The following is a 7,975-nucleotide window of genomic DNA, read 5'->3' as shown; positions in this document are numbered from 1 at the left end:
GGAAAGTGATGCTAATATTCATTCCTACGCTGTTTTAGTCATCTACTGCTGTGTAACTAAAGCCAGAACTTAGTGCTTACAGAGCAGTGATCTGTTATTCCATGTGATTCCATGGCAGGACTCAGTGGGCAGTTCTGCTCCACACAGTGCAGTCTGGAGTCACTCACACAGCTGCATTCAGCTGGCAGCTGGGCTGTGCTAGAAGGTCCAAGAAGGCCTAACTCTCATCTGTCTGGGCCATATGGTGTCTCCCTGCCCCACAGTCCCTCATTCCGTGGCCTGCCTAGGCATTCTTACAGCGTGGCAGTGGCTTTCCAGAGCAAGAGCAGAAACCGTTTGCTGCTTAGGGGCCAAACCTAAGAAGTGACTGTGCAGCATCACTGCTGTTTCATTCTATTGGCTGAATAGTCACGAAGACAGCTCAGATGCAAGAGGAAGGGAAATAGACTTCATTCGTTGTTGGGACAAGGGGCATTTGTGTAGGGAAGAGAGGAATGGGTGGTGGCCATCTGTGGAGACTATCTACCCCTTGTCTTGCAGGGTTGCTGTGAGAATTAAAGCAAGTTATTAATAATATATGCAAAGCACTTAGCACAGAGCCTGGTTTAGTGCACATATAAGAGTTAGCTTTTATTTAGATCCAAGCTGTCAATCATACCATGAAGTAAGGCAGAGCAAGGTCGGAGCCATGCTGCCTGTCCCTAGACTTCTCCGTTTGATTGAGTTGGGTGATTTGCTAAACCTTCACCGGGTACAGTTCCACCCGGGGGAGAAGGCCACCACCTACATGTTTAACCTCACCCTCATGGTAGTCCTATAAGGTAGGTGTCGTTATTCTTGTCTTACGCAGGGGAAATTGAGGCTCAGGAGTGAAATGTCTTCTCTGGTTACTAGCTAGTAAGCAGTAAAGGCCAAGTCCAGAAATTTGCCATTTTTCTCTGTCACCTGGGATCTGTCAAATAACTCGCCGAAGTTCAGACTCCAAGTGTTTGTGGCAGGCCTACCACCCCCCGGGTCTGGACTCCTATCAAGAGAGGCAAAGAGGACAACCTGCAGGGCCGGTCAAAGGCAGCCCCACACGTTTGGGGGACCTTTGTTTTCTGGCTCTGCAACCTGCTCTTCACATTTCATATTAGAAGCCTTCTCATGCTTCTTAGAGGTCTTCCACTTCAGAACCCAGAAGAACTTCTAAGGATTATAGGAATCTTGCCTCTGAGTATTCAGGCAGCAATGACTACACTCCAACCTCAACAATTTCCACTTGTCCAGTGCTTACTGCGGCCGGAGCCCCAGAGCACCACAGCAAAAGCAGGAGCAAGAGGGCTTCAATGATCTGCCCAAATCTACAGCTAGTAGGAGGTATAAATGGGATGTGAACCCAGATATTCTGGTTGAAAGCAAAAGTATTTTTTCCCCATTATAGTATGCATGCTGCCAGTCCACCCTTCTGAGCTTCACTTTCTCCACCTGTACAATGGAAATAAACTTTGCCTGCCCTTGTGGACCTGCTATGAGTCTCAAAAAAACCATGGATGTTTATTCAACAAGTGTTGATTGAGCTTCTACTATGTGTCAGGCACTGTCTGGACACTGAGACACAGAGGTGAACAAAACAGACAAAGTCCCGACCTCGGTGAGTGGACATTTTGTTAAGGGACGGCAGTCGATCAGCTCCTTGTCCTCCCTCAGGCACTTTACAAAAATGAAATGTTTTCCACTGAGGACCTAACACAAGGCTGGGCCAGAGTATTTATTTCATTCCGTTTATTTATTTCTTCATTCGTTTATTCACAAGTGAGTATCTATTGGTCTAGGCCTGATGCTGGCCCCCAGTTCCCATACTTGAAAAATGGAGACAACCCAGGCACCTTCTCTAGGGCAAGGACCCAAGGAACGAAGTTTGGTAAACGGTAGGCTGGGGAAAGAAAGGATTGGCTGCAGGCCGGAACATTCCTGTGATCTCAGCTGTGGGACTGGATGGCCTGGCCTCTCTTTCTTCTCCTGGGGTTTCCTCTCTCTTAAAGATTTCTGGTTTCCGATTGTCCAATATTACTGTTCACTCCCGGAAGTACATGTGCTTTCCAACATATCTTGTCTTGCTCCTCCCAATCCCAAGCTTTTACTCTAAATTAAATCAAACTTTAGATCAATCTTCTGCTTCTTATTGCTGAGTTTCTTATCACTTATTCGCCTGGTAGGGAAAAAAGAAACCCCAAAACCTAGCCTGTTCTCAAAGTGATTTTTAAATTGCCTCTGCTAGGACCTGCAGCTGCATCAGCCACAGTGGGCGGGTGAGGAGGGGGATAGATTTCAAACATCACCTCCCACGCTCCCTCCCCTGCTTCCTCCAAGGCACCCAGCCCCTTGTTCTAGCACAGCGGGGACTTTCATGGCTTCACCTGATACTAGGACAACAGTTCCATATAAATGGTCTCTCTGCCCCCAGCCTGGCCCCCTCTGGCCCCTGCCTGTGTTGGTGCGGGATGACCTCCCTCCTGGAGCTAAGAAGGCCAGGTATTAGCTCCCCAAACCTCACTGACCCCAACACTGCCAGCAGAGTGTCGATCCAGCTCCCGGTATGGCACCCAAGCCCCTCCATACCTGGCTTCTGGTCCCACACGTGCGGTTTGTGTTTCTGCCCTGACAATGTAGGATGGGCCTCATGCCCTACACTTCAGAGGCTCCAGGCTCCTCCTGGGGTGTGGACTGCCAGGCACACCCCACCACAGCTCTGCCACCTTGTCCCTGGGTTCCTTTCAAACATGTCCCCGAGCACCCCTGCAGGGGCCAAGGTGGGGCTCAGCTGCCTGTCTAGAAGCGGGAGTCCTTGCTCACCCCCCACCCCTTTCCGGTTATCTGCAGAACCCTCTAGAGCTGTGGCTCTGTCACAGTCCTGTTTTGGTTTTAGTTTTTCCTTTCTTGTTTAAATTTTAAAAATATTTTAAAATATGGATTTAATATAGACTCACCATGAGAAATTAACAGGACACACAAAGCTCAAGTTGACTTTACCACCACCTCACTCTCCAGCCCCCACACCCCACCCATCGCTTTGATCTGTCTTATTTGTATTCGCAATATCTCAAAAGTAAATTACTTCACCTGTTTTAAAGATTAAGTTATACCGCACATCGTTTAAAGAATCAAACAGTTCCACACAACTTGTGAGACAGCCACGCCTTCTTCTGCTACCATCGGCTGAATCTGTCACCCACTCTCTACTCTCTTAGTCTCTCTGTCTTTTTCTTTTTTGGTATTTATTCCTATATAGCATGCCCTCATTACTACTTCTTGATTTCGCATTCTAGGCATTATCTATGGAACTCCCAGCAAGGAGCGCGAGACTTGGCTTCCTGCCCCTCCCCCGCCCCGCCCCGGCCCACCCACACACCTTCCTGAACCTTTGGTTTTATCAGTCAGTGCTCAGCTTATACTCCCACCCGGGAAGTTATTTGAGGCATGTGTCTAAAGACTCCTTTCCCTTGAGTCCTCTCTTCTCGATTTCTTGTATTTGGACATTGGGTTCTCTCCCCTGTTTCCTTCTCTGTTATTTTTCTCTTCCTCCTGGGAGCGTCAGGTTTTTCATCCAACCCTTCTTTAAAAGTTTTTCCTTCCTGATATCTTATTTCTGACTTCTGGGAGTTGGCTTGTCCTCTGACTATTCCATATTTATAGTCTCTCTTTGAGGATGTTAAAGTAGTTTTGTGTAGAAGTTTTCTTCCCCCTGCATAGTTTCTGCTTCCTCCCACTTGCTTTTTGTGTTATTCCTGTTTTTGTCTCTGTTCTTCGTATGAGATTCTTTCCTTAAATGTCTGGAGACCCAGGCCTTTCCTCCTGCTTGGGAGCAGGTCCTGAAGGAGCCACTGCGCGCTGTGTGAGGAGGGGCGGGGAGCTGTCTCCTTGGTGGGCGTCCGGAGGAGGGTTCACCTGGGCCATTTCACTGGGGAACCCTAGCAAATTCTTCAGTTTCCTTCCTGGGGGCTGCTCCTGGCTGCTGAGCCCCAGTGTGGATGAAGGCGAAGGGCTAAGCAACTGGTCTGCACATGGACTTTGACCTTGCCCTCTTGTTCTCAGTGTGGCACTCCCAGGGAGAATGGGCAGTGTCCCCAGCCTGAAGTGCCTGCTTCTTACCCTTCCCAGGGAACAAACCTCCAGTCTCACACCCGAGTAGGGAATGGCAGTCACCTCTGGGCACGAGGTTGTTCAGAAGATCTGAGACCCAGCTGCTTTTTGAACTGACTTTCACCCAGTGCTCCTGTTTTTAGGTCCTCTTTTGTCTGCGTTTCCAGAGGTGAGCTCCTGCCACATCCTGAGGCTGTGGGAGTTCTGCCCCGCACACCAGACAGCCCTGTGCTCTCCTCCGTCCGGCTTGGCCTCTGGCTCCCTTGGGTGGGCTCAATAACCAGCTCCCCCCCCACCCCACCACCCCACCCCCGTGCCGCCTGCTCCGCAGCACCCAGCGCTGCCTCCCTGCACTCTCCCATCCAGGTGTGCTTTCACTTTCAAAAACATCCCTTTAGGGCTGTTTCCTGGCGTTTTGGGACATGGAGGAGCCAAATGTGATTTTTAAATCTGGCATTCTTAACCGGAAATTTGGATTTGAGTTTCGTTTTTCTCATTTACCGGGAACATATTACAAAGTGTGTGCGTTTGATTCCCACATTATGGATCTTACTCTGTCTTGCACACACCCTCACTCGATGCCATTTTGTTATTGATTCGTGTTTTTTCTTTTGCATTATTATCAGTGATTGTGTCTCTATGATTTCATTTCTTGAACAACTTTTTTAAAAAAAGGAAATGGTGAGTATTCTTTGTTTCCTTGTTTATATATTCTTCCAAGCTATGTCATTAGGAGCATAAAAGTCCATGGCTGCTGTATTTTCTCAAGAGGTTATCTATAATATATTATCATAAAATGTGTCTCTGTTCCCTTCTCTTCTTGTCACCTTAAATTCTATTTTATTTGATGTTGTTAAATTTGCCTTCCTCTTCCTCACATTTACTGGCTTATCTTTTTGTTCATCCTTCTGTTTTTCAGTATTTTTGTTTATCCTGCTCTCTTGTTTAGACCCCATCTCCCTCTTTGTCTTTTCAGAGACAGATGAATCTCACCTGTTTGTGTTTGTTGTGACAGCTGAAATGTTTGTGCCTTTTATCCTTCCCCCCATTTTCTCCCTGTTCGTTGATTGATCACATGTAATTTGCTACATTTTTTTCTGTCATGTTTTGGAAGTTATACTTTCTTTCTATTCTGTTCCATTTCTGTTCAAAACCAACAAGCCCACAGATAAAGGCCTGAGACAACTGGACTTACAGTGAGTCTGCAAACCGTGGACATGGACCGGCCTGATCAGCAAAGAACACGGCAGGGGTGTTCATGGCTCAACATTTCAAGGTTTGAAATCACTAAGGTTTAAAAAGCCTGGAACCCTTATTAGTGACCCTTTATTAGTCTATCTGCTGGAAACCCTCGGGGTCGTGTCCTGGGAGACGCCGGAGGGACAAGGGCGCACTCAGGCTGTGTTGTACGGCACCTTCGCTTGCTCTCCCACCTGCGCCGTGCCAGCCACTTCCTCCTTCTCCATCCCGGGTTCCCCACCTCTGTGCTCTCTGCTGCCCACCCACTGCCAGTGAGAGGGGGAGAGGGGAAGAGAAAGGGCTTTGGAGAGAGGAGCAGGAATGTGGGCTGAGCGCCCGCGTCCTGTGCTGCGGGCCCTGGGCAGCGTCAGGGTGGGTGGACGTCTCTCTCCCTGACGCTGCTCCGGTGGGGGCGTCCAACGGTGGGTGCTGGCCGCCTGGGCTCTCTGTCACTGTGAACAGTGAGCAGGGCATGGTTTTCCAGGAACCAGATATTGAGAATTATCCCATTACATGTAGTTCATGCAATTAAATAGAAATTTGTGGGGCTTTTTTGCCAGCAGCCGTGCAAGTTTGAGATCATACTGTATAAGCCGAATGAATCAAAATTGACCAACAGTCCCCTTGAGATTGAGAACCTGTGCTATGGGGCTGCCATAGCAGTCAGGCTTTGCTGGGAAGAGGAAATTAGGGGAAGTTATAATGTCCAAGAGGCTTTGGACCAAGAGTGCCAGCCAGGCCCAGAGAGGCCACAAGGGCCTGGGGCAGAGGCTGGCATCTGCGGGGAGATGCTGGCTCCTTTCTGAGAGCCGCCCTACTCCCTGGCAGTGAGCGCCCTGTTCCGGTTTAGGTCGGGCCTGAGGGCTGCTCTGTGTCCAGTCCAGAGGCTGGGGATATCGATGCCTCCGTTTTATTAGCTGCTTCCACCAGAAACCGCTGGGGGCTGGAAAACGTTGCAGGTGAGGGGAAGGACTGTCCGGTTCAGGAATTCTGGGGACGGAGGTTCCTCATGGAGACAGCTGATGGGAGAGGGCTCACCATGAGGAGTACGTGGGGACGCCGGCAGCAGAGGAGGCTCTGTGCATGTGCGGCTGGGTGTCCTCGAGGTCATTGCACCTGGGCTCACCCGGCAGCAGGATGCAGTGCCCCCAGCAGGCAGCATGGTGGCCTGGGCCAGGAGGAGGGTGGTAGCAGGGCCTCAGGCAGGGCTTGAACAGGCTGGGGACCCCAGCAACTTTGGTCACAGTCATCAGAATGACAGGTCACCAACAGGTCAGCCAGGAAAGCCAGGACACTGGTTGATGGGCGGAGGCTGGTCTGCAACACAAAATGCAGAGGCCAGAGGAAAGTGGAGGTGGGCTCCCAGGGGCACGGCGCTGGCCCGGGTGGGCTGAGGGGCAGGGCTGGTGCAGGGCAGGGCGGGGGGAGCTGGGGGCTCAGATTTCAGTGCCCAGTGTGGTAGGCTTTGCTCGCAGTTATGTATGTGCTGTGCAGTTTAACCCCCAGCGCCTCCCGGTGACAGAAGTAATAGTGTCTCCGTTTGACAAATGACAAAACCTACAGTAAAGTTATTAAGGAACTGCCCCAGGCCACACAGCTATGGCGCTAGGTCGACTTCAGACCTCTCTGACTCAAAGTTGCCATCTGTTTAACTTGACCTCTCTTCCTTCCTTACAGAACCAAGGAGGCCAGGCAGCAGCAGCGTTTTTTAAACTGTAGCTTAGCCCCACTTCATGATTTTGGTCGTACCCACCTTTCATCTGTGCTTTACTTGTGTAAAAGTTTTTCTTAAGCAGTTTCACTTTATATTTATTTTTAGTGTGGTACAATGTGCATAACACAAAGTTTACTGTTTTAACCATTTTTAAGGATATGGTTCAGTGGCCTTAAGTACACTGACGTTACTGTGCAGCCCCTCGTTTTGAATGTCTCTGGGCGGTGCTTTAGAAAGAAAAAGTGAAGACGGAGCCTCCTCTGCCGGGACCACTGTCGTGAGTGGAAGCAGAGTGACTTCCCACACACCGAGCTGACCTTTGGCGTGAACGGCGTGGGGGCAGACAGGCGTTAACGCACAGCCCGTTCCTGTCGCACCGAAGGCTCCAAGGTGAGGCCAGCTGCCCTCCCCACCCTGTCCCCATGATTTCTTTAAAAGAAGGATCACAAGTGTGGGAGATGCATTAAAGATACGCTCCCGGGGTGACACTGCGTCCTCGGCGTGCTCAGAAGAATGGCAAGAGGGGAGTAAGGGAGATTTTCTCACGTCCAAGCACCTCCTCACACCTCACCCATTTCCGCACCCCCTCTCTGCCCTACACGCCTGAACACCTGAGCTGGGCACAAGGCCCCGCCCACCACAGCTGCGACTCCCTTTCTGACTCAGAGCCTGGACCAAGAGCCGCCTTTGGAATGTCCTTTAGGGTCCTTTCCCCATTTTCCCCCAAGAGATATCCCTTCTCTCCCTGAAACCCGTTCCAAGGACTGGATTGCTCAGGTGCTGCCAGGCAGCTGTCTGGGATGGCCACATGCAGGGCACGTCGTGACAGCATTTGCACAGCACAGCGCGACCGGGCCATGCCGTGGGGATGAGCGACTAGTTGCCGTGAGTGTGGGCACT

General features: G+C 50.4%; 1 long non-coding RNA gene across 1 annotated transcript; it reads left to right on the top strand.

The window, feature by feature from the left end:
- The first annotated feature begins 4,229 nt into the window (after nucleotides 1-4,229).
- Nucleotides 4,230-6,287, top strand: LOC123649918. The gene is made up of 3 exons (XR_006739190.1): nucleotides 4,230-4,291; nucleotides 5,284-5,398; nucleotides 6,212-6,287. It is a non-coding gene; the product is annotated as an uncharacterized LOC123649918 (long non-coding RNA).
- The last annotated feature ends 1,688 nt before the right edge of the window (nucleotides 6,288-7,975 follow it).

Source organism: Lemur catta, chromosome 14, assembly GCF_020740605.2.
Source record: "Lemur catta isolate mLemCat1 chromosome 14, mLemCat1.pri, whole genome shotgun sequence".
NCBI classification, from domain to species: Eukaryota; Metazoa; Chordata; class Mammalia; order Primates; family Lemuridae; genus Lemur; species Lemur catta.
Note: the sequence above shows the minus strand (reverse complement) of the source record. Positions and strands in the feature narration are given on the sequence as shown.